At 37.2% G+C, this 27428-nt stretch overlaps 1 long non-coding RNA gene across 1 annotated transcript in view; it reads left to right on the top strand.

The window, feature by feature from the left end:
• Nucleotides 1-1732: 1732 nt before the first annotated feature.
• The window catches only part of LOC101677789, a 37753-nt gene continuing 12057 nt past the window's right edge, over nt 1733-27428 (top strand). Inside the window, exons 1-4 of the long non-coding RNA XR_199991.3 lie at nt 1733-1871; nt 2358-2452; nt 12241-12369; nt 19726-19816. This is a non-coding gene — a long non-coding RNA (uncharacterized LOC101677789). The remainder of the gene's footprint in view (nt 1872-2357; nt 2453-12240; nt 12370-19725; nt 19817-27428) is intronic.

The raw sequence follows: 27428 nt of genomic DNA, 5'->3' as shown, positions 1-27428 counted from the left end.
GAACAGACGTGATTGTGCCTTCCTCATGTCTAGGTATTTTTAATGGGAATTTTCTATTCCGTTCTCTAGAATGACTCCCCTCCTTCGATTACCTTTGATATCCTTGATATGACAGTGCTAGGGACAGGTCTCGGGACTTCGCTAAAAAATCCCAAATGATTGTTTTAGTTCTTTGAATTTTCTCCTTCCCCCAGATCATTCAAAAAGCTGAGTAAATACGTAGGTTCACTTGAGATTCACTGTTTTTTTCCCTGGGTATTATTCAGAAGTCATAAATCAAGCATAAAACCAGCAGAAAAGGAAAACAAGAGTAGTAAGAAGGGAAAAACTTAGTAACCAAATCACTGTGTAACATTCATAGATTGGAAACTCAGTTCAGAAGGGAAAGATCTTCCAAGTGTTGGGTGTCTGTTCACCCTTCACGGTGGAGTTACGGTGGAGTTAATACCTCTGAGGTATGATGAGGAAAGTAAGAGCTCTAAGTGCCAGAGCTAAGATTGGAAGCCAAAGGATATTGTTTTGTTGATTTTTACCTTAAACACGGAATTGTCTTTTTTCTTGCCACCTCCAGGGTTGGTGGCTTAGAACAGGGGCAAGTGTAAAAATCTTTACACCAAGGTCTCCTACTTAGAAGGATGCATCTATGAATCTTATTACCATTCTAATAAGAGCAGAGCAATCCAAAGACAGGGGTCTCTGTGAGTAGAGTTTCAACTATCCATGCTCACTCCAAACACCAAGGGGTTTCCTTAAAGGCAGACTCTGACTCAGGGGGTCTGGGATGAGGCTTGGGGTTCTGCGTTTCTAACAAGTTCCCAAGTGATACCAACCCTGTTGACCCACAGCTTACCTCTTAAGGGGCAGGGGTAGAAACTGAAGTGCCTGGAAGGTTTAGGGTACAGAACCCAAGCAACAGACGCTTAGGAAAAGTAAAACTTGGTTCCCCTGGGGCAACTCCTTCCACGGATTCTGAAGTCATTTGCAAAGCCCATCACCGTCTACTAGAAAGCCCTCCAGGTTGTCTTTTTTTCTCAGCAGGCTCGGGGTTTCCTATCCATACACAGGTCACTAAGTTCCACAGCTGTCTTGTTTGGACAGGCTGGTGGTGAAGCCTGAGCTTGCACACAAAGGGCTTATCATCAACACTGGCCTTTGCTCTGACAGCTGTTTTCCTTCCCAGCCACAGGGCTCCGGCCAAAGGGCTGGCTGAAGAAAGGAGTGGCGGTATCCGCAAACTGTGGTAGATGCCTGGCTTCAAGACCTGTGGGAGTCCGTCTGTCTTTCCCTCTCTTTCTCTCACAAACACACATGCACACACCACCGTTGAAAGATGAGGTTCCTAATTCTATCCTGGAGATAGAATATAGAATAAGTAGCTTGATACATCTATCTGTTTTGGCCACGAAAAAAGAAGAAGAAGAAGAAGAAGAAAGAAGAAAGAAGAAGAAGAAGAAGAAGAAAGCTAGTGTGGAAGCAGGGACGGAATTATTTCATTTAATTTCATAAATAAAATTAAACCAAAGCATTTCTATAAATCACAAGGAGTAATTTTCAAGTCCCACTGCACAATCTGCCGCACGCACACGCGTCCATGACTGCGCCGCACGGATCCCCCCTCCCACCCCAGCATGAGATTAGGTAATATGAAATCAGGATTAGGTATGTGAGTGCCACATCTAGTAGAACCGATAAAAATCAGGGTCGTTGTCAGCGGTGTAAACGGAGAGGAAGAGGCGCCTTCAGCCGCTTCCTTTGGGGAAGGGCTGTTTTGTGCTGGTGAACTGCGCCCCCTGGTGGGCCCGGCGTTGATCTGTTTGCGATTCCCTCCGGCCGGGGACTGACGTGCTCTGCAGAAAACCAGGCACTTTCAGGTACACAAGAGAGATCCTGCAGGAAGAAAGCTGACTTTCCGAGCCCCCAAACCAAATTGTAGGGTGACCTCCCCCCTCCTCCCCATCCCCCCCATCCTGATCACGGTCCTCCCGCAAGGTGCAAAGGGTCTGTCTTCCCACACTGTTGGCCTTGTCACACGTGTGTGTTTATTACTCCGGTGGTTGTGAAATGGTGACTCTGTCCTGATTTGCCAGATGGGGGAAACTCTCGTGCTCTCTTTTATTGTTCTCTCCTTAAAAAAGCAACTTGCACAGGGAAGATGACCCACAGTCAGGAGAATATTGGGTTCTAAAATCATCTGTTTCCATTCCTTCCTGTGTGTGTTTCCCTCCTGTCTCTGAGGCGGTCCTGTGGATGGTGCTTAATTTATGTCTAGATCTCTGTTCTCCATACCTGCTCTCAAGAGAAAGGTAAGTTTTATGATTTTTCAAGGCTCATCTTTCTACCAATATTATATATTTCAGGGGCAAGATAGAGAGTGGATGTTGTTGTTTTCCTGAAGGAGACTTGCTGTATTCCCTGGCAGGCACGGGCAGGAGATTCTGCAGGTCAGGCAGAGGTGAGAATCTACGGCAACTCCTGCACTCTTTTCGAACATTCTGCAACGAACCACATTGCAGTCTCAGTCCAAACAGTTTATAAGCTAAATAAGGAGGTATTTTAAATATTTATTTAACAAGACATATTTTAAATAACCTACATATGTAAATAGAGCGTTCTTAGCCTGTGCATTATTGCCGGGTCGATTCTCATGTTCTGATATATAATTAATTACCGGTTTATTCCTCTGTAAACCCAAGCAGGGAATAAATCAGCGATGCCAGGTCACTGATGTCAGCAAAAATTGTAATACCCTCTTGTCAGTGGGTCTGTGCAAGGGGAAATGAGACTGTATAAAATCTGGGGCGGTGGTGTGCCACACTGTGTCCAAAGGCAAGTTTTTTTTCATCCCAATTTAGTTGCTTGATCCTGATGTCTCCACTTTTTCTGTGTGCCACGTAGGTGGGCGTGGGGTGCACATTTTCTAGCTTAAAACAAACTCAGAAAGCATACACAGTGTCATCTATTCATCTTATAGGGTAGGGTCACCTAAAGTAAGTGCATAATGTGAGCATTTCAAGCAGCACCACTATGTTTAGAAGCAAGAACAACACACATATCAATAAATTGGGTAACTTGTCGGTAGTTGACGATTTGAATCTTTTCAATGCCTCGGCAAAGTCTGTGAATCTATTTTTAATTTTTTGAGAAAAAAATATATGTATTATATAGACATACGTATTTTTTCTTCCTCCACTGAAAATAAATGTCTATCTTTTAAACTTTCTCACTGAAAATCTTTAAGGGACAGAAGCGTCAAACCTAAAACTTGTCATGAATATAAAGAGATGTCTCCTGGGAATAAAAATTAAACGAAAACATGACATCTCCTCTTCTTAGATTTACTTTCTGAGGCTGAAAAATGAATAATCATCTCAAGTACCTCAGCAAATTTTTGGTCTGGGTCAGCGATGAGACAATCACGTTTCATTTAAACATAATGCACATGGCTTACCAACAAGCCAACCCAGAGTTCCGATTTCTAATGCTGTGAATTAGCTTGCCAACTTAATTCCAGCCAGTGGATTAGCAATATTAATTATCTTGGCCCATGGCCAAAACATCTGGAAAATTTAGTGTGAGAATCATTTAAAATAATTCGTTCGTGCCATCGTGACAAACCAACCCATTGGTTAACTGACCTTTTCACCATCATTGCGTTGTCCTGCCACATGTTAAAACATTCTGTATTAAATTTACATTAGATCCTTTTGCCATTTTGCATTGGGAAGAAGCATTACATTAAGTCTGTGAAAAAATAAGTACCAGCAACAACAAAATAGATTGAATTTTGTGGTTGGGATGATGATCAGATGCGTTCTTAGATCCCTTCACTTATGGTATTATTTTGGTACTTGGAATAAGCTCCCTTTTTGAAGTTCGTAGGTCCAGGAAGATGTAAATTAGTGTTAACAGCTTCTGAACTAAGTGCTGTTATGCAGTTATGTGAAGGGGGAAATTAAAGGTTAAAATCAAACAAAGGTTAAAAATAAAGAAGAAAATAAAAATTGCTGATCCACCATCTTCCAGATTCACTCTATAGCTTCACTAGGTGTCAGGGCAATAATTACCTTAGTGCAAAAACAAGACTCAGAACTACTTCTTTAGGATTTGGTAAATTGTTAGATTTGCCATAACTAATATATTAATTGAAAAAAATGAAAATGCTGATTAAGCTTCTGTGTCAGTATGGAAAAAGAATTTTCTCCTAAGGATAAATGGTAGCAATACAATAATCAGATTGTCTTCTCATTAAATAGTATTATGATTATTACTTCTGTTCTCTTTTACCCTGAGTTCTTTTACAAAATTCCATGAAATGTGGAGTACACCCACTTTTTTTTTCTTCCTTTTTTTCTTCCTGCTATGTACAGAGAAAACTCTGGAAATTATGTATAAAACAAATATAAGAAGGTGACTAGAGGAAGGCAGACAGCCAGGGATCTCAGGACCCAAGAAATGACACGATGGTTAGTTTTCAGTTTTTGTTTTTCCTCATATATATTAGGCCTGGAGTTAAAAATGCCAACAACTCAAAAATAGTAATAGGCACTGACAAGATGACCCAACAAAAGCCTGTTTTCTCTAGCCAAAGGACCAGGAAAAGGGCAACCTAGCAAGACATAAAACATTTGGATAATAACCACTCTATTAGAGCAAACACCACAAAAAGTAACTGGGTAATGTCAAACAAAGCTAAGTAGGGAGCTAGGATTTTCATCCCTGCCACAGTAAAGAGCCCCCCCCACCCCGTGGTGCTGGTGGAGTAATAAGGCACTCCTCCCCACCCAGTATAGGGAAATATCATTGGAGGTCTAGTGGGAAGCTGCAACAGCCACCCCCACCCAACAGTAATGAGGAACATTCTCCCTCTCAGATGTCAACAGAAGCCAAATGGGAAAGCTGAATTTCTACCCCCATCTGGCAGTAATGAGGGAGCACATCACCCTTTTTCTACCAGAATGGTGTCAGAGGAAGCCAGTTAAAAGAGAAGGTTTAAATAAGATCCAGAGTCTCATAACATGCTACCCAAATGTTCAGGATTCAATCAAAAATCACTCATCACACCAAGAACAAGGAAGAACCCAAATTGAATGAAGAAAAAAACAATAACTATATGCTAACATCAAAATAACACAGATGTTAGAATTATCTAACAAAGATTTTAAAGTAGCTATTATAAAAATGCTCCAGTGAACAATTACAAACATTCTTGAAACTAATGAAAAATATATTGAGCTTCAACAAAGAAATAGGAAGTCACAGAAGAAATTAAAAGATATAAAAATGAACCGAATGGAAAATTTTCGAGCTGAAAAAAATATACAAAATCAAAATTAAAACAAAAACAAAAACAAAAAACAACCAACTCATGTATGGGCTCAACCACTGAATGGAGCAGACAGTGGGATTGCACTGTGTAAACTGCCTAAAATGAACAGCCAAGAGAACATAGATTAAGAAGAAAAATGAACAGAACCTTAAGGACCGGTGGGACAATTACAAAAGCTCTAATATTTATTTGCCTTACCAGAATCCTGGAAGGAAAGAAGAGGGTAGGCCTAAAAATGTCCTCTAAGAAATAATGGCTGAAAACTCCCTGAGTAAATTCTAAAAAGGATAAACTCAAAGAAAACCTTAACAAGACACAGCATAGTAAAATTTCTGACAACTAAAGACAAAACGAGAGTGAAAACAAATGCAACCTCAAAAGATAGTGGGAAAAAAAACGCTTTATTTATAGGAGCAAAAATAATTCAAATGACTGGATTTCAAATCAGAAATCACAGAGGTCATGAGAAAATGGCACAACATTTTTCAAGGAAAAAACTGTCAACCTCAAATCCAATATTCAATGAATTATCTCAAGATAGTCTCATTTAAAAGAAAACTAAAAAGATATGTCACCAGTGGATGTACCCTAAAAGAATGGCTGGAAAAATTCTCTAAGCATTGAGGAAATGATAAAAAAAGAAATTTGAGATCATGACAAATGAAGAAAAATACAGTGAGCAAAATATGGATAAATACAATTGGTTTTTCTTCTCCTATTGATTTTTCTAAGTTATGTTTGAGAGTTGAAGCAAAAACTATAACTGTCTTATTTGGTTCTAAATATGTATAGAAGAATTATTCAAGACAACTGTTTTAATAAATGATGACTTAGAGGTCAGTCTTCTGCACTTCACTCACATGGGTAAAAAGACTATAAGGGTAGATTGTGATAAAGTATGTATATAAAATATAATATGTAGGGCAACCACAGAAAAGGTTATTCAAATAGATACACTCAAAAATGCATAATAAATAAAAATATGATTACAAAAATGTCAATAACAGAGGAAAGCAGAATAAATAAAACAAGAGAAAAAAACTCAGAAAGCAAAAAAAATGAATTGATGTCAAACTTTAGCTCTTTAGAGACCTTTTAAGGTCTCTGCTTACATTAATGTAAAAAGTCTAAATATACCAATTAAAATCAGAGATTCGTAGGATAGATTAAAAAAACATAATCCAACTATATGCTGTGTACAAGAAACTCCCTTTAAATATAAGGATATAGACACGTTAAAGTAAAAGGGAGAAAAAAGATATATCATATAAACATTAGGCTATGTCGTGGTAAAAGGGTCAGTATATAAGGTAGACTTGGAATCCTAAATTAATATTCACCAAATGACAGAGTTAAAAAATATATATGAAGCATCAACTGATAAAACTTGGAAGATAAATAGGTAAATTCACAATTATCATAGGAGAGTTTCTTCCATTTCTTGATGATTAATAGAATACCTGGGCAAGAAATCACTCAGAGTATAGAAAAATACTATCAACCAAAAGGACCCAATTGACATGTATAGAACCCTTCATGTAACAACAGCATAATGCATGTTCTTTCCAAGTGCTCACAGGGCATGTACTAAGATAGATCATATTCTGGCCATAAAACAAACCTCAACAAATTGTGGGACAGAGTAAAACAATGATGAGAAAAATAATTGCCAGAAACAACCTATTAAGAGGATTAAAAGAGAAGCTACACACTGGGAAAAAAATTTGCAAAGCGCATATCCAACAAATGATTGGTGTCTAGAATATATAAAGAACCATCAAAACTCAACAGTTAAAACTTAGCCCAAGAAATGATGTTTTCCATCATTAGCCATTAGAGAGATATAAATTAAAATCACAGTGAGATATAACCACATTCTGCACTTCTAAATGGCTAAAATGAACAATGGTGAAAATACCAAATCTTGACAAGCATGCAAGGAAACTGGGATGTTCATATAGTGCTTACGGGAAAGTAAAATGGTAAAACAACTCTGGAAAACAGTTTGACATTTTCTTAAAAACATTAATATTCAACTACCTTATGATCTAGCAGTTGTACTCCTGGGCATTTATAGAAGATAAATAAAAATGTATGTTCACACAGAAACTTGCACACGAGTGCTTATAACATCTTTATGTTCCATAACCAGCAACTGGATACAATTCAGCTGTCCTTCAACAGGCAAATGGTTAGAGAGACTATGGTACATGCATAATAATAAATAGGAACCAATTGTTACTACATGTGACAATAGCCTGTATAAATCTCAGAAAGCTACAGTGAGTGGCAAAAGTCAATCTCAAAATGTTACATACTGTTTAATTCTGTTTATAGAACATTACTGAAATGACAAAATTACAGAAATGGAGATCAGAGCAGGTGTTGAGGAGGAAGAAAGGATAGAGGGAAGTAGGTGTGGCTAAAAAAGGGCAAATATAATGATGGTAGAAATGTTCTGTATCTTGACTGTATCAACATCAATATCTTGTTTGTTGGAGCCCCTGGGTGGCTCAGTCAGTTAAGCATCTGACTCGTGATTTCAGGTCTTGAGATAGAGCCCTATGTCAGGCTCTGCACTGGGCGTAGAGCCAGCTTAATTAAGATTTTCTCTCTTCCCCTCCCTCCACCGCTCCCCAAGCCAAAATAAATATAAGTAAATAAATAAATAAAAGCAAGATAAATATCCTGCTTGTTGCATTGTACTATTATTTTGCAAGATACTACCATTGGGGGAAGCTGGGTAAAGTGTCACTGTGTATTATTTCCTATAATTGCATGTAAATACAAGATTATCTTCAAGTAAAAAAATTAATTTAAAAAAGTCCTGCACGACTTATAATCGACAGTTCAATTACTCTGTACTTAGAGTTTAAAACAAAAACAAAAACAAAAACAAAACAAAAAAAACAACTATGACGCTTGAATCTTCCACAGCCCAGGACAAGCGTGTTCAGTCACTCTGAGCCTACTTCCCTTCAGGTATATAGGAGTGATGATACCTGCCTATTTGTTTCACTAGCTGTAGTCAGGATAAAATGACAACATAATAACAATTTTAAAAGTGTTTCCCAACTCTTCAAGTACCACAAGAAAAAGAACTAGCATGTTGGTTTGTTGGACACAAACAGTACACCCTGCTGTGAGCTAAGTTAAATGTGTTCCTTACTTTGTATCTCTATGGTAGCCTCTTATGTGAAACTTTCAAAGCATGGCTACTTTAGCTTTGTGACAGAGTCTGTGACATTTAAAGCAGCACCACTAAGAAGAAATTCCTGATCTTTTGTCATATCTGTCTCAGGCATTCAAGAGTTTCCAAGTCTAGAGTCTGCACTAAGTCTTATCTCTGATTTCTTCAACATGCTGCAACTCCAGGGATTGTCTCCCTCTGCTTTCCTTAAGCACACCAAACTGAAGTTTCCATGTTGCCCCTCGCCCCTTTTCTCTTTCTTGTTGCACCTAGCCAGACAGGATTAGCTACCAACAGCCCATGGCCTCCCTGCTTTGCATTTCTGCCCCTGCATTAGAGAGTTAATCCCAGGGGGTCGGTCCTTTTCCCCTTCCGGAAATCACCCTCTCCCCCACAATACTGTACCTGTAGACTGAAGGAAGACAAAAGAGTTAGTGGGTATCTGGGTGATCCTTTCTACATTTCATTTATGATCACCCTTTTACAGTTGAGAAAACATTAATGATCTACTGAGAACATACAGCAGTGTTAACTTAGGATCCTTCTGGAATATTTAATTAACAAAGGGATGAATCCTCCACATTGTGCGTAGAGTTTCCTGTTTCTGGGTTTCTGCCCTTAGACTACATTACTAAAATTTTTTTTATTTCCTTGTGTGTTTATTCATTAATTCATTTCATCACTCATTCAACAATGACCTAACATCTGCTAATTGTAAGGGCCTGTGATAAACCCTGGGGATAGGAAGATGAGTCAAATGTATTCTGAAGAGCCACACCTAAGAAGAAGGAGAATGGGGAAATGGTATGTGACAAAAGGGGCCTGAAGGGAGCATGGGAACAGAGGAGGAAGCACTTCACGTGGAGTCTTCAGGGGACCTAGAGAAAGTGGCATATTCAGATGCCTCAGGGGCCAAACATGTAACCAGCTCCCGTGGTGTGGAATGAAGGAATGTTCTGGTCAAATTTGGTGGAACCAATACATTGAAGTGGACCTAGCATTCTGGAAACTAGGAATGTTATTTATAGTGATGGGATATCCTATGGGCTCCATGTACAAGGTAGAGCTCACACTTGACCATATGCCTTATGGACCATATGCCATTTTATTCCTCCTCAGGTCATGTCATTAGCTTTGCGGACAGACCTTCCTTGACACCGGAACTAAGCACCCTCTTCTGCTCTTCAGCATCTTTGGTTTTCTTCCTGGTGTTCTTTGAAACACACATACATACTTACTGGCTCGTGTGCTTATCGTCTGTCTTCCCCTTCTAGAAGATCAGCCTAGGGTGTCAGAGATTTTGCCTCTTTTGTGTATCAGTCTGTTCCCGGTGCCTATACCAGTACCCAGGTACATAGGAGGCATGAAGTCAGTAAGCTTGAATACAGATAGAATGGCAATGGTGAGTTCAAAGGGCATAACACCTTCAAGAAAGTGGATTGAGAGTGGCAACAGGAAACAGGAAATGATCCAGAAAATCAGAGGAGACTTTGTAAAAAGTAAGGAGCTAGTATAGTTTTCCTTAAGAAGATGGGGAACCTTAACCATTATTTTTTTATGATTTTATTTATTTATTTGTCAGAAAGAGATAGAGAGAGAAAGCACAAGCAGGGGGAGTTGCAGTGGGAGAAGCAGACTCTCCACTGAGCAGGGTGCCTGGTATGAGGCTTGATCTCAGGATCGTGAGATCATGACCTGAGTCGAAGGCCTGAAGGGAGCATGGGAACAGAGGAGGAAGCACTTAACCGACTGAGCCACCCAGGCACCCCAACCTTAATCATTTTATACAAGAGGCTCTCCTCACCTTTAGGGAACTCATTATTACTATATTTGGGGGATGAATTACTCTACAATAGGGCTAAAAGGACTAGAAATAGCTGTTAGGAAACTCTTGTAATCATAATGTGAAAAGTCTGAACAAAGATAGGACACATTTAACACCACACTATGGGAAGAAGTGGAAACTGAACCCCACTTGGGCTTGTTTTGTCTAATGTAGTGACAAACAGAGCTATGAAAGAGTGGTCACATATATATTAGCCCTAATAATTCACTGTGTCTCTTTTGTAAAAACTTAGCTTTGACGCCCAGGCTCACTCTCTATTCTGGTTCAATACAAATTAAGACAGATTTAAAAAAATACAAATACATATTGGAAATATAAAAAATACAAAATACAAAATAAAAAAATACAAATCCATAAACCAAGCGGAGGTCACTTAAGCCTTCAGGAGCCCCTTTGGTGCTAGTGTGCTCATTCCTATGTGTGGTGTGAGCGATCCCCCTGTGTCTCTTCTTTCACAACCTTTCCGCACTGACTGTCCCCCACATGTATTACCCTAATGCAGAAAAAAAATGTCACATAACATCTGTGTCTGTTCTAAATCTCTTCCATTTCCCATTTATGCTCCATTGTCCTATAATCTGTTCAAAGCTGAAAATAGAACTAAGGTATGATCTTACCCCAACCTCTAGTGATTAATGTTATTACTATTTTTTTCCCCAACAGAAGCAGGTCACAATCAATAGGAAAAGGTTTATCTGTGAAATAACTCCCAAAGAGACCTTCACCTCTTACAGTTCCACCTTCTCTAAACTTGCCCACCAAGTTCATTAGAGTCCTACCCCTCCTCCCCACCATTCTTTCAACCCAATCTTAGTTGGTTAAAGAAGTAAATCTAATTAAAGGAGCCCAGGAAATGGAAGCCGTTTTGAGAGTTAAGGACCCTGGATCTGTGTAACTTTCACCAGCGATTGGGCTTACAAGATGGAAAATTCCTTGGGCCGCTAGGCAAAGCACTCTCAATGTTGTTGAAACATCTGGTTTTCTTTGTGTAAAATCCTTTCCACGAGGTGGGCGAAGGTTTTTATTCTAATTGAATTTGTAGTTAATTCCAGATAAAGATGAGTTGCTTTTTGCTGATGCTGTTCAAATCAGGGGTCCCAGCCTGCCCCCCCCTCCGCGGAGCTCCTTTTTACTCAAAAGTGATCAAAAGAAATGGTGGGTTGTTTGGTTTCAGTGAGTCTTCATTTGTTTATACGTTTAGGGCAGAAGAACAATTTCTGATGCACTCAATTCCTGACCTGGTCTTTTGAGTCCTTCGTGACTGAGGCTGAAGGGCAGATTTCTATGTGTCGGATGCCATGTCTCTAACCAATTAAGCAAGGGCACGGGTGGGCTTTGATTGGAAGATGGCTTACCACTCTCCCTGTCAATGTTTCTCTGGTGCTAGCAATTTGTTTATGCTCCTAAACCATTTAAAAGAAACTAAGGAGTCAAGCTGTCTAATATCTGCTGCAATATTTCGTAAACAAATTAATATGTGGATGACCAAAATAAATACAAGGCATACAAGTCTCCCGGGGCCTTTTGCCATGACACCTACTTGACAGCCTTCTGCCTGTAATAGTGGCCTCTGTGAGACAATGTTTTCCTTGAGTTTACATTTTGGATATTATGCAGCAAAGGAAGACTATTAAATTACAATTAGTTTCTTTTCCAACCACCCTTAGTAAGTGAATAAACCTTCCCAGCTCTTCCCTCTCCCTCCTGGAAAGCTTTATTTGGGATTGTAGAATAGAAACTAAAACTGGGACCTAAAATCAGAAGTCAGAATAAGCACCACAAAAAGTAGGCTTTCCATAGCTTATCAGGTAGCCTGAAATCTATCACTGTTCCCTTTTGGATTGCTTATCAAAGCCAGTGTTCCATTTTTTTCTTGAGGTTTTGGACCGAGAAAAAGGCACCACTTCTCTCTGTAGAAGCTGGGTAGAGACATCAATCAAGAGCCATAGACACAAATGCTAAAGTAATTTGAGAATTTTCAGAGGTACTGATACTGATGAACTCCTGGTAAGATTTCTCTTATTTATTATTATTATTATTTTTTTTAGATTTTATTTATTTGACAGACAGAGATCACAAGTAGGCAGAGAGGCAGGCAGAGAGGGAGGGGGAAGCAGGCTCCCTGTTGAGCAGAGAGCCCAATGTGGGGCTCGATCCCAGAACCCTGGGATCATGCCCTGAGCCAAAGGCAGAGGCTTAACCCACTGAGCCACCTGGGTTTCTCAACATTTACCATTCTTATCAGACTTAGATCCAAAGCCTAAATTTTTACTTTTCCTCCTTATGGGATCAACACCCATTCTTCCAGTTGAGTTCGTTGTCTTCCATCTGGGTATTTTAAGATGCAGTGTGAACATTTATATATCATTGGGGTTTTTAAAAATCCATTCACATTCTCTCCAAAGCCCTCTGCTGTTTATCTGAGCAACTCATGGGCAGGAGGAATATGACTAACTAATTCCTAAAATTTGGTAGATACTCAATAAGTGATTATTTTAATGAACTCAAATAGTTATAGAAGATTTAATAGGGAAAATGCGTTTCTCTTTCTTTGGTCACTGTTGCAAGCCATTACCTGTAATAATGAGAAATGTTAGCTTTGTCGGTAAAATTAAATATAGGAAGAAAAGAAACAGTTATCTCAAGGTAAGAGTAGCTTGATTTCAAATTTTCTCTAATGTAAATAATACTGTAATGAATACCCATGTAAAATAAATATTTGAGTGCATCTTGAGTTATATCTATAATGTTAATTTCATGGCCAAAGAATATGTGTCTCACTTTTCCATATTCTTATTAATATTGTCGATTGTAATCAAGCATATTGATAATTGATAGATGAATGTGATATCTCCATTTTGTTTAATGTTATATATAAATACATATATTACACATATAAATGTTTTATATTTATATATAAACATAAATATATATATATATATATAAATACACACACACACACACACACATACAGTTCTGGGGAGGATTATTGTCCTCCATTCTTCAGCCTACCTACACCCCTAGTCTGGTATATGCCTTTGCAATACACTCTCCCAAAGGGTAGACTACACTTCCCTTCCTTTGGCTTTGGACTTCGCAGTGTGACTTCCTTTGGTTAATGTGAGGTTAGAAGATATGAGGCAAGAAAGAATTGAAATGGAATTTGGGGGCTGGTTTTGCTTCCTTTTAATTATACCATCCTCAGAAGAGGCAAATGGGGGCACCTGGGTGGCTCAGTGGGTTGGGCGCTGCCTTCGGCTCAGGTCATGATCTCAGGTCCTGGGATTGAGCCCCACATTGGGCTCTCTGCTCAGCAGGGAGCCTGCTTCCCTTCCTCTCTCTCTGCCTGCCTCTCTGCCTGCCTCTCTGCCTGCTTGTGATTTCTCTCTGTCAAATAAATAAATAAAATCTTTAAAAAAAAAAAAAAAGAAGAGGCAAATGGCCCACCTGGCCTGTCCCAGGAAAAGGATGGTTCTCAAGTCAGGTAAGGCTACCACAGCCAAACCATCCTAGCTGACTCAGAAAGCCATGAACAAAAAATAAATTCTTATTGCTCTGTACCACTGCAAGTTTGAGATAACTGCTACATGGATATAACATGAGCCAGTTACTGGGCATGTATAACCATAACCAAGAACGTAACACAAATGTTCATAATGCATTGGCAGAAAAATATACAATATAAATAATACTATTAATATATATATAATATCAGCTGATTTTTTTGGTTTTAATGAAAAGAAAATCAATAAAGAACAGAAAATGGCATGTGAGAGGTACTTCTTTGATTGCTAATAAAGTTGAATATTTTGTAATTTCCTTCCTCAAATCTGGCTCAATGTGATTTTTGAATTTTTCTTTATTCATCTTTCTCTAATTTATAAGTATTTTTATGTGTCACTTATATTTATGTATTAAATATTTACATGTATTAGCTATTGTAAATGTTGCAAATATTTTTCCTAATTGGATTAAGATTTTATATTTTGTTAAGTAGAAATTCCTTAAGTCGTAACGTAACAGTCTTTTGTTCTGTGTTTGCTGCATGTTTACAAAATTTGTGCATTTCATTTTTTACCTTTAACCTTAATTGCCAGTGATTTATTTTGGTATATAATGCAAGGGAGATATTGACTCTACCCCCAACCCTGTCAAAAGTTTCCATTAACAATGTTTAGTGAATTCAACATTCCCTAGTGGATGTGAAATGTTGCTACTCTCTATGTAACAGGAATTAGGTGACCTGTATTTTTATTGTTGTACAACATCTAGCCAGTAATATCTCTCCTTGATGATATGAAATGATATTGAGAATTATGTATGAAATTACTTTCAGTGAAAAAAGCAGGTAATGTATGTGGCACAATATGTCCCAGTGTCCTATGCCCTTAATTCTATAAAATCAATGCATATCCATAAACACATATAGGAAGATGAAAGAAAAATTCAAAATATTACTGCCATGTAATTGAGTGGAATCAAAGATAATGGATACTTTTTATTTCTTTTTCACTGTTCTCTATGTTTTCCAAATTATCTATAGTAAACATATAATGCTGCTATAATCAGAGAAAACTATGTATGAACTTTAAAAAAAATGCTAAAACAAAGCTCCAATACCTTGAAGTTCACATTTATTTGTCTGTGCTATAGAAGAAAGAACAAATCATTTGTTGATTTTTAAAAAAATGACCACAAGAAATTTCATTCAGCTTGCCCTTAGCCCATATATACATTTTAGCCCATATATATATTATATACCTGCATAATATACCTGCATTATATATATATTATATACCTGCATTATATGCCTGCATTATATATATACCTGCATATATATTATATATATATTATATACCTGCATTATATATATATTATATACTTGCATTATATATATACCTGCATATATATTATATATGATATATAATACATATATATTTATTTTAAATTTTTTATTATATATATAAATGTTATATTCATATATTATATATTATATATAATATATATAATACATATAAATATACTTATATTAAATTTTCCTTTCCTCTTTCTCTGGAGAGTCATTTCCCAGTTATGTTACTGCCATTCTTAGAAGTGAAGTTGATTTTTTACCTTAAGTTTAGATAATTCCCTAGAGGGAGTTCTACTCCTCGATTAGAGAAATAAATTTATGTTAATATTCTTATTACCTTTTTTTTTTAAGATTTTATTTATTTATTTGACAGAGGGAGATCACAAGTAGGCAGAGAGGCAGGCAGAGAGAGAGAGGAGGAAGCAGGCTCCCCGCTGAGCAGAGAGCCCGATGCGGGACTCGATCCCAGGACCCTGAGATCATGACCTGAGCCGAAGGCAGAGGCTTAACCCACTGACCCACCCAGGCGCCCTCTTATTACCTTTCTAGAGAGGTTTTCTATAGACACACAGAGAGCTTCTATACTTGAAGGAAATGGCTTCTGAGGATCCATTTAGTGCTGAAGTTGGATAATTCTTAAATTATCCAAGAGAAGGTATGAAGTGGCCAACAGCTCAGGGGCTCACTCTTGAAGGGAAACCTAAATCTGGGAAAAGAGGTGTTTACAATACAAAGTATGTGGAGAACACTTGCCCCCTTTCTCCATCCCAGGGACACATTTGAAGTCAAGAAGTAGCAGGAAATAGGAATTAACTATAGCCTCTCCTGCCACATGTCCGAGTTAATTCTACTTCAAATGAGTCTTAATTACGCCAGTGAAGTTTAGGGTTTAATAGACAGAACTTATTCACTGAAATTGTAACTTTTATCATGAGGACTAAGAAAGATGTAAAATCAAGTTCACTTTAATCAAAGTTGTGAACTTAATTTGAAGCTGCAATATTAATTGTTGAGGCAAAAAATCCTATACCCCTCTTGTAGAGTGAATGGTTCATTGACATTTCCTGTCTGTGAAAATACTCACCCCAGGGAAAACCTGGGTCTTCCATATCAAGAAGATATTAGGCTCTGATTTTCTGAGCTTTGTGTACTCAATTACCATACTCATTTTTTTCAAATATGTTCTTTTTGTGGAGGATATACACAACTTAGCAACCTTGTAAATTATTGGATTTCTTTTTTATGACTCAAAATCACCAATTTAAAAAATGGTATTGAAATATAGTTGACATACAACATTGTATTGGTTTTAGGTGTGCAACATAGTAATTTAACAATTCCACATTTTTACACAGTGATTACCACAGTAGGTGTAGTTATTAACTGTCACCATACAACATGATTACAACATCAGTGACTATGTTCCCCACGCTATACTTTTCATCCTGGTGACTTATTTTATACCCAAAAGTCTGTACCTCTGAATACCTTCACCCATTTCACCCACCTACCATGCATCCAGCAACCACAAGTTTGTTCTCTGTGTGCATTTATTTAGATCTCATATATAAGTGAAATCATATGCTATTTGTCTTTCCCTGACTTGTTTCACTTAGCATCATACCTCATCGTTCCATGTGTGTTGTCACAAATGGCAAGATTTCATTCCTGTTCTATGACTAATATTCCACTGTATGCACATATACCACATCTTCTTTATACATTCATCTATCATGGGACACTTAGGTTGCTTCCATATCTTGGCTATTATAAATACTACTGCAATAAACACTGGGTTTCCCTTTTCTCCCGATCCTCACCAGCACTTGTCATTCCTTACATTTTTGACACTAGTCATTCTGACGGTGTAAGGTGGTATCTTATTATTTCCTTGATGACTAGTGATGTTGAGTATCTTTTCAAGTATCTATTGGCCAAGAAGGGTCTTCTTGGAAAAATGCCTATTTGAGCCATCTATTTGTTAATCAGATAATATATGTATTTTTGGTGTTGAATTGTTTGAGTTTTTTAATATATTTTGGATATTAACTCCTTGTCAGATCTAACATCAGATCTAATATCTTCTCTTACTTGATAGGTTTCTTCTTTTTTTTTTTTTTATCATTGATGGTTTTTTTTGTCATGAAAAACCTTTTTAGTTTGGTGTAGCCCCATTAGTACATTTTCACTTTTGTTTCCCTCACCTGAGGAAACATATCCAAAAAAATGTTGCTGAGGCTGATGCTGAAGAGGTTACTGCCTATGTCTTGAGTACTCTCTCTTCATTACTATAGCTTTATAATAAGTCTTTCTAGTAAGTAAGCCTTACAGTGTGTCAGGTACGTAATATTAATTCTTTTTTGTTTGTTTGTTTTTTGTTTTTTTTTTTTACTTTTTTTTTAATAAATTTTCTATTTTTTTATAAACATATATTTTTAGTCCCCAGGGGTACAGGTCTGTGAATCACCAGGTTTACACGCCTCACAGCACTCACCAAAGCACACACCCTCCCCAATGTCCATAATCCCACCCCCTTCTCCCAAACCCCCTCCCCCCATATAAAGTTTAAAATCAATTTTTTAATATCCATGAATAACTTGCTGGGATTTTAAGTGGGATCACAATGAATCTATAGATCCATTTGGGAGGAATTATAATCTTGACAATACCACAGTTGAGGTATTCTAAATTCTAGTCTAGTCTATTCTAAATTCTAAATCTAATCTTCTTACATGGAATATATCACAATTTTTTTTAAGTTTCTTTTTTTATTCACTAAAGTTTTGTAGATTTTTTCATATACAAGAAAGCTTTGAGTTTCTTGGCCATTAAGTAAGATGTTAGCTGTAGATTTTTTTTTCTTTTTGTAGATAATTATCAAATTGAGAATGTTCCTTTTTATTTCTGTTTTACTTAAACGTTTTGTCATGAATGAATGTTACATTTTGTCAAATGTTCCTTCTGCATCTGTTGATTGATCATGTGATTTTCTTTTTAATCTGTTGATGGGAATGGGTTACAAAATTGATTTTCTAATTTGAACTAGTTTTGTATATCTAAGATAAATCTTACTTGGTTGTGGTGTATACTCATTTTATACTTTTAAAAATTTCAATTTGTTAAGGTTTTGTTGAGGATTTTTGCATCTATATTTATAGGAGATATTGGTCATTAGTTTTCTTGTAATTTCTTTTTCTGATTTTGGTATTAGGACAATACTGACCTCATAGATGAGTCAAGAAGTATTACCTCTTCTGTCCTCTGAAAAGATTATAAAGAATTGTGAAATATCTTCCTTAAATATTTGGTAGAATTCACCAGTGAGCCCATCTAGACATTATGTTTTCTGTTTGGGAAGATTATTAATTTTTGATTCAACTTTTAAAATAAGCTTAGGTCTATTCAGATAATCGATTTCTTCTTGAGTGAATTTTGGCAGAAGGTGTTTTTCAAGGGATTGGTTTACTTTTTCTAGATTATCAAACCACTGTGTTTTGAATTCTCATGATCAGTCAATTCAATAGGTTAATATTTTTGTTTAAAGAGAATGCTGCTGAGCTTCAAAAATATAAAACATGACTTGGGTAAATACTCTGTTATCATGTAGTGATACTTGTGTAGTTACTTAGATTAGGTAATTATCACACTGAAGTGAGAGGAAGAATAGAGAATGGTAAATGACTGTCACATTGTGGTAAAAATTCAGTGGTAAATACATTAGCAAATAGTGCTGAGCTGGCAGTGACTAGGGAAATAAAGTTACTGGACACCTAGAAGCAGGTGATTAGAAAGGGCAAAGCACTAAGTGGATTGCTCTAGAAGTTACTGAGGTCCGACTTCATTTTTGTGGATTTTGTAAGAGCAAGAAAATGGACTTTTTGAGATTAGAGTGGGTTTCACTGTGTGGGCTTCAGCAAGTCAAAACTTCTGTAAGTATTTGTTTCCTCCTGGGGATATTAATAACAGTAGAGCTATCAAGGGGTTGATAAGAAATTCAGATAAGGAAATGTGTTAAGTGATATTCTAGACCTGATATTGTAAATACCATTCAGTAATCTTTTGAGGGAATATTCATCTATGAAATTAAACAAGAAAGAACAAAAGAAATAGGTGTAGATACATAGTGACCAACTTAAAAAAAATTCCATTAGTTTATCTTCTCAGTTTTATTGTCCAAAATGGGGGAAGGCAAAGCCTCTGTTCTATTTGGCATGAGATAGATTGTAAATTTCTAATTGTCTTATCAATTTTTTAGCTGGAGAAAGAGTTTGTTCCACCTACCTGCATTTGCCATTGGACAAGTGAAAGCCCCCTTTCTTTCTCTTTGATGTGCTTAATTCTGCAAACCATCAGTGATTGTGGGACCCTTATGAGAAAAGAATTCCTTGGGTAGGAAAGCATCAGTAATGTTTTTAAGCATATTCTGGCTCCTTAGATTTAAGGGACAACAACAACAATAAAATGACTGTAAGAAAAAAAATCAAATAAGAATTTTCAAACTTTCATTTTAGGAAACTACATGGTGATGGGTCATTAATGTTCTCAGAATGAGAAATACAGTGCAGTCAGTGAAAGCTCCAAACCATCATTTCATCTTTACAGGTAACTATTCCTTTAAGGCGTTTGGCTTATGTTATTTCTGCCTTTTTTTTTTTTAAAAGTTAATGTTTTTCTTTTGAAATAATTAAAGGGAAAGGAAGTCTAAAGAGAGACTGAGTGACATCCAATATTCCCTAATACCCTCTTGTTGCTTTAGGTGATTGGTATACTTAATTAAGGAGGGGCCTGGGTCTATCATCAACCAGGGCCTGACCTGTGGGTGGGAAGGAGTGAGGTGTAACCTGACCGAGCCCAGGTGTGTGCCTGCAGGTCACACACTGGGAAAACATGTGGCCCCAACAAGCCTTTCCCAAGTCTGGCCATGCCTTTAACTATTTCAGGTCTTCTCAAATGTCTACATTCTCTCATGCTTAGACCATGTTAGCTTGCTTTCCTCTAGATTAAGAGTTTTGAGTTGGAAAAGGAAGTTCATAAGGTTAAGAGATTTGTTAAAGGCTGTGAAATCTGTGGCAAAGAATAGAACTTATCTCTTCAGACTTCTGGTCACTCACTACTCACTACTTGCTACTCACTACTTCTACTCACACTCACTACTCCATACAGTGTGCTGTATGGAGCACACTACACTGTGCTCCATACAGCACAGTGTTGCTTAAGCAAACCCTCACTAACCCACAAATGCTAGTTGTTCAAAAGAATGTTTTCTTCTTCCAGACATTACTTTTTTTCTTCTAGCATTACTTTTTTTCTTCTTTCCTTTGCTTCCTCTCTCTTTCCTTTCTTCTCTCTTTCCCTCTCCTTCTTTCTTTCTTTCTCTTTCTTCTTTCTTTCTCTCTTTCTTCTTTCTTTCTTCTTCCTCTTTCTTTCTTTTTTCTTTCTTTCTCCTTTCTTTCTTTCTTCCTCTATCCCTCCATCTATCTCCTTTTTCTCTTTTTATTATTCTTTTTCTTTTCTGTTCTTTTCCTCTACTCTCTTCTCCTTTCCTCTTTTTTTCTTTTCCTTTTCTTTCTTTCTTTCTTTCTTTCTTTCTTTCTCCTTCTTTCCTCCCTCCCTCCCTCTCTCCCTTCCTTTTCTGTCCTTCAATCTGTCTACATGTCTGTGTCACAGGTAAAGCAGACTTTGGTATTACTGGGCTCCAAAAATACTGGTCCTTGTGCATCTAACATGTTTTCCTTAACAAAAACACAATGGCAGATGAACTTTGTTCCTTGTATGTTTTCCTATCCTGTAAGGATATCTCTATCCTATTGATAGAAATCCTGTGGATAGATGGGGGAAAGTCCAAAGCTCTATACACAAATAGCATTAGTGGGAAGATAAACTTAAGTGTCTTTGTATGGACAATCCTATTATAAATTGTCTATGAGCTACAAGATATAATATTCACAGACAAAAAAAAATAAGAAAATAAATTTTCTTACTTGACATCCAAAGAGAACGTGCCATTTTGAATAAATACCTGCATCTGGTTACTTAAATGGTTCATATTTCTTTTCTTTCTTTTTTTTCCTAAAACTGTTTATGCAAAGCATTTGAAAACTGAGAACACATTTGCTTGAATTTACAAATAGAGTCAAGTCACCTTGTATTGAAGGTTATCTTCCTTATGAGCATAGGTAAGATAATTCTTCCTCACTTTGTACCTAAAATCTATGGATTATATTGATTGATGTCCTTTCAAAATGTTAAGCGACTGTCTGCTTCAGAACCATTGATACCCACTTGGGCAAATCCCACTTGAACTCTAATGGTCTGCCTTACACTAGCACAATCAGGCAAAACCATTTAATGTTGAGACCAGATGCTCTAGTGCCTCTTGGTTGGAAGTGAGGTGGGGTGTGTGTGCAGTAGCTTGAAATGTGGACACTTAGGTCACAAGGCCTGAGTGGCCAATTCATTTGCTATGTAGGACATTTGGGCAAATTAATAATCCATTAAGAGCCACAATTCATATGTAAATTTAAAATAAACACTCAACAAGGTTGCCCATAATAGTAAATGCTCATGAAGGAAAAGATTCAGTATTAAACTCCCCATTGAGCATTAGTTTCAGTAAATATTCAATTAATAAATTCTTTGCCCTTCTCTTTTCTGATGTCAGAACAATTGTTGTCCATTGCTGGGAGCTCCGTTTCCTCTGCTGTCCTCATTCCACTGTCCCCTTTCTTCACACTGTCTTTCTTTTATCTTTCCTCCTTTTCCTGTAGATTTCTGCTTCCTTTCGCTCGCCAAAGATGTTTTCCATTGAAAGTAGCAGCCATTTGGAATGTTCTGCTCCTTCTGACCAGTGAACTGATTAATTGGTACTATGACTCGATCACTTCTTTTGGGTTTGTATCTTCACTGACTTCTCGAAGCATCCATGTGACCATCAAGGATGCTTCTGTTATACCCTCATTCAAAACCTCCACCACACGTATACATACTTTTTATTTCAAGACTTGGAATTTTTCCATATACTTGTGGGTCCCCAGATAATTGAATTTTGTTTGTAGTTAGGTGATCTGGATGTGGGTTTTTGATCTGGTGATGAGGACTACTATGAAATGAACAGAGGTAGTGGACTAGACTACTATCTCTTTCCTTTCTCCACTATTTTTTTTAAAGATTTTATTTATTTTATTTATTTATTTGAGAGAGAGACAGTGAAAGAGAGCATGAGAGAGAAGAAGGTCAGACGGAGAAGCAGACTCCCTGTGGAGCTAGGAGCCTGAGAAGAAGGTCAGACGGAGAAGCAGACTCCCTGTGGAGCTAGGAGCCTGATGCGGGACCTGATCCGGGACTCTGGGATCATGACCTGAGCTGAAGGCAGTTGCTTAACCAACTGAGCCAGCCAAGAGTCCCCTTTCTCCACTGTTTTAATCTGACCTTCTAAGCCCAACCTGGAATGCCAGGATCAGAACTCCAGAAATGCTAAAGTCTCTCTCCAAATTTTCTATGTCATATATTTTTACATATAACCTTGTGAAACATTTTCTTTATCACTAACTCCTGCCCTTTTAAGTGGGAAAATGCATGGCTACAAAACCATTTCAGGTCTTTGCTTCACATTTTCATTTTTTTACTTTTTTTTTTTTGCCTGTAAACCAAGTGTCTAAGATTTTATTTACACATTTCCAAGCATTTCAGTAAATAAAATTTGATCAATTTTTAACATTACTCATCTACATATCACCAAACATATAGTTTAGGTGTTTATATTTTTGGTTTCTGAGAAAGTAGTATAGCAGTTAGTTAGTTAGTTATATGTTAATTAGTAAGCAATTGTTAGTATACTAGCATAGCAGTATGTGTTGGGAAGAAACATGTTATGATAAATAAGTCTGCAAACATGATTGGATAAATAAACTTTAGGCAGATTTTGGGGGAAAATGCATCCCCTGAACTGTTAGTCCACAAAACTCTTTTTTTGTTGGAGATTCACGTGGAGCTCTTACTCTAAAGTAAACACTTGGGGAAATCCTGGATATACAAATGAGTGTGCAAACCTCAAGCATTATCACCTGATACATAAGTAGAGTTCTAAAGTCAGTTTGTTTATTCATTTATTTATTTACTTATTTTAAGATTTTATTCATTTATTTGAGAGAGAGATCAGAGGGAGAGGGAGAAGCAGACTCTCCACTGAGCATGGAGCATGATATGGGGCTCAATCCCAGGACCCTGAGATCATAACCTGAGCTGAAGGCAGCCATTTATCCAAATGAGCCACCCAGGTGCCCATCTAAAGTCAATTTAGTAGAATGTGTTTAGAGAAACAAATTATAAAAAGCTGGTTGAAGCATTTCATTAAGATTTGGGTTGGAGTGGGAAGTTACTTCCCATTGTCCAAGTTAATAATAATAGTGAATCCACACATATCCCTACGCAATATGTGTTAATTGCTCCCAAGATTCAAACCAATGAGGCTTTAAAGTAAATTATAGAGGCTGTTTCTTTTTTTTTTTTCCTTGTCTTTTTGTTTGTTTTTTGTTTTGTTTGTTGGTTTGTTTTTTTGTTTTGTTTTGTTTTTTTAAGAGATGATTCAGCACTTCTTTCTTTGGGCTGTGCAACAGGTCTTTAATTTGTCTTCTCATGTAGCCACTATGTCCAAATCAAATCAGACAAATTGGATTCCAAACACCATTCAAAGGGAAAAAAAATCCAGGAAATATATTCTCCATCATTTTCTGACACTATATGGCCATAGGTCTAGAACTGAACCATTCCCAGTGGGGTGACCATGTGCAACAACATGCATTCCACTGACTTACACAAACCAAAATTTATCTGAATGTTGTGCTATCAGTGTATTGTTACTTCCACAGTAACCTTCAAAAAATTCAGTAATATGTGTTGTGACAAGTCTACAATTTTATCTAAAAATTTTAAGTTGTATGTTCAATTTAATGTGCATATGTCTTTAACTCTGTTGGGAAGCAAGACAAACATAGGTCAGCCATTTTCTACTTTAAATTAAAGCAAATATATCAAAAAGGAGATTGGATTATATGACACTGTACAGACACAGATTATTAAAATGAGCAATGGGTTTACCTCTCCAAAAATTCCGTACTGAGTATTCTAAACTGTAGTAGACATCATTTGTTTCTGTCTGCTCACTATCTATTTATTCCTAATTTGTCAGGTAGCACACCTTGATGTTTCTATGAAGAGATGCCCAGCTGTACTGCATATAGTCCAAGAGTAGCGAAGGATTGTGTCTGTTCTTCCTTTCCCAAAGAGTGGGCGGTGGCTATACTAATAAGATCCTCTGTCCCAGGAATTTGAATCTTAGCATAGAAAACCTGCAGAGCAAGCAAGAGCTGATTGTTCTGTGAGAAGTACCATCAAGAGACTGTTTGTCATTCTCAGGCCATTGATTGACACATCATAGATGACCTTCTCTACTCTACTTTGATGGTATTTCAAGAATCTAGTTATAGAATCTATTGGGTCATACATATGCCCCAGTTCTGTCATCTCAAATGAATCATGACTGCATCAACCAATCAAATGAACAGCCCCTTCCTGGCTTGGCTTCAGCTTTTGTGCCTACTCAGTCCTATAAACACAACCTGGCCAGGCCCTACCCTACATGATAATTACTAAATACCTCAAGGCATCTCTAACTGATAAAATTTTGCAACTTCCATGTTACTCTTGACCATTGAAAACAATTACTTCATCTTTTTACTCAGATTTTCTCTGATCAATACGAATATGTCAATAGAACCCCCTCCAATAAAAAATGCTGTGTAACTGTCAGTTTATGGGATACAAAGCTAAATTATGGAGAAGGACATCAGTCATGAATGGCAAGGATACATGAAGTAACATGTGTATGTAATAATGGCAGGCATTAGCAGAAATTTGCAGATTAGGTTCAATGAAAACACATTCCTACGCTTGAACCCAGAAGTGAAACAAAAAGAAAAATTAAAAAGAGCAAGTTAATGTATTGATGGAAGGATTGGCAAACTATAGCCCATGGGGCAAATCCAGCCACACCCTCCTCTTATGTTTTGTCTATGGTGGTTTGGCACTACTGTGGTGGAACTGAGTGATGGTGTGACAGAGAACAAAGGGCTGGAAATAAAACATGTTTACTATCAGGCCTTTAGAAAAAGTTTGCCAAAACCTGGGTTTAACTACATTCTATACATTGTTGAAAGGAAATAGGAAAAATCTGGGAATAATGCTATGTAGTATCCATCCCTATTTTGAGATTTCCAAAGAGAATAGCCTTTGGAAAATCTGGTTATAAAAACTTCGTTTTGGGGACCCTTAGATGGCTCAGTCAGTTAAATGTCTATGTCTGCCTTCCACTCAGCTCATGATCCCAGGGTGCTGGGATCGAGTCCTACATCGGTCTCCTTGGTCAGCCGGGAGCCTGCTTCTCCCTCTGCCTGCTGCACCACCTGCTTGCTTTCTCTCTCTCTCTCTGACAAATAAATAAAGTCTTTTTTTTTTTTTAAGGATTTTATTTATTTATTTGACAGACAGAGATCACAAGTAGGCAGAGAGGCAGGCAGAGAGAGAGAGAGAGAGGGAAGCAGGCTTCCTGCTGAGCAGAGAGCCCTATGCGGGGCTCGATCCCAAGACCCTGAGATCATGACCTGAGCCGAAGGCAGCGGCTTAACCCACTGAGCCACCCAGGCGCCCCAAAATAAATAAAGTCTTAAAAACAAAAACAAATCTTCATTTCTACCACCTACAAGGCTGCTGTTTCTAGGTAATCATTTACCTTCCCTGAGTCTCCATTTTCTCTTTGTAAACCTGAAATTTCAATAACACCTACTTCTCAGATAACAATAAAGGCTACAAGTATGCCCTGGCACATTTGAATACAATCTATACATTTAAGGAGTCTTACTTTTAATGAGGAACACTCGAATGTAATAATCCCACATTTGCCCCAAATATATTCTTTCTTTCCCAGAGGCAATCGCTTCTGCCCATTTTTGTTAAAACTCTAGAAGTTCTTGCCTTCAAATTATTAAGTAATATGCTATTTCTATTTCTATTTCTTCATTTAGCTGCTTGAGATTTAGCTATTGAATTCCCATTATGATTGATGAGGATTTCATGTATCCAACTTAGTTTATCTTTCTATAGTTCTATTTAATATAATTCAACCTCTGTATCTTTTTCTATCTATTTCCTCCTTTTACCTTTCAATATCTGTCAGACCTAATATTATTTCTAATTTATTAATATTAATAATGTAATTCTGTTATATTCTGAAATCATTTCTTACTATCTTTCCAAGTGAAAAGCTTTTTCAGAGGGTATGACCTAACTTGATTATATGTATTTATATGTCATAAAATAGTCAACTGGTTACTTAGTATATTTAATTTAGTAAATTAGTGATAGAAGAATCTCGGAAAGTATATTACATAGACATCTTATTAATTTAGAAAATTTTTCCTACTTCTATGTTTCCGTGGAGCAATTTTTTCCCCCAAAGGCTGTTCTAGAATCATCTTTGTTTCCATCTTGTTTCAGATGTGTATATTTTTTGAATCCATACATGCTGTTTCTGTAATTTTATACCCAACTTCAAATTATTAAGTCCATTTTTTTGTTTAATCTAGAAGAGAAATTTTTGATCTCTACAATTCAACCAGTTGCTCTGCTGCTTTTTGAAATAATTTTTATTTGTTTATTGATTGATTGATTGATTGATTGATTTTTAAAGATTTTATCTATTCATTTGACAGAGATCACAAGTAGACAGAGAGGCAGGCAGAGAGAGAGAGGGAAGCAGGCTCCCCACTGAGCAGAGAGCCCGATGTGGGACTTGATCCCAGGACCCCGAGATCATGACCTGAGCCGAAGGTAGCGGCTTAACCCACTGAGCCACCCAGGCGCCCCTGTTTATTTATTTTTAAAGTTGTTTGTTTTGGTTTTGTTTTTGTCTGTTTCTTTTTTATTTTTATTTTTATTTTTTTTAAGATTTTATTTATTTATTTGACAGAGAGAGATTACAAGTAGGCAGAGAGGCAGGCAGAGAGAGAGGAGGAAGCAGGCTCCCTGCTGAGCGGAGAGCCGGATGCGGGACTCGATCCCAGGACCCTGAGATCATGACCTGAGCCGAAGGCAGAGGCTTAACCCACTGAGCCACCCAGGCGCCCCGTCTGTTTGTTTTTTAGGGAGAACCAGGCACATT

The sequence above is a fragment of the Mustela putorius genome, unplaced genomic scaffold (assembly GCF_011764305.1).
Source record: "Mustela putorius furo isolate JIRA1106 unplaced genomic scaffold, ASM1176430v1.1 tig00003972_pilon_pilon_pilon, whole genome shotgun sequence".
In the NCBI taxonomy this organism is placed as follows: Eukaryota; Metazoa; Chordata; class Mammalia; order Carnivora; family Mustelidae; genus Mustela; species Mustela putorius.
The sequence above is the reverse complement of the archived record's forward strand: the minus strand, read 5'-3'. Positions and strand labels throughout refer to the sequence as shown.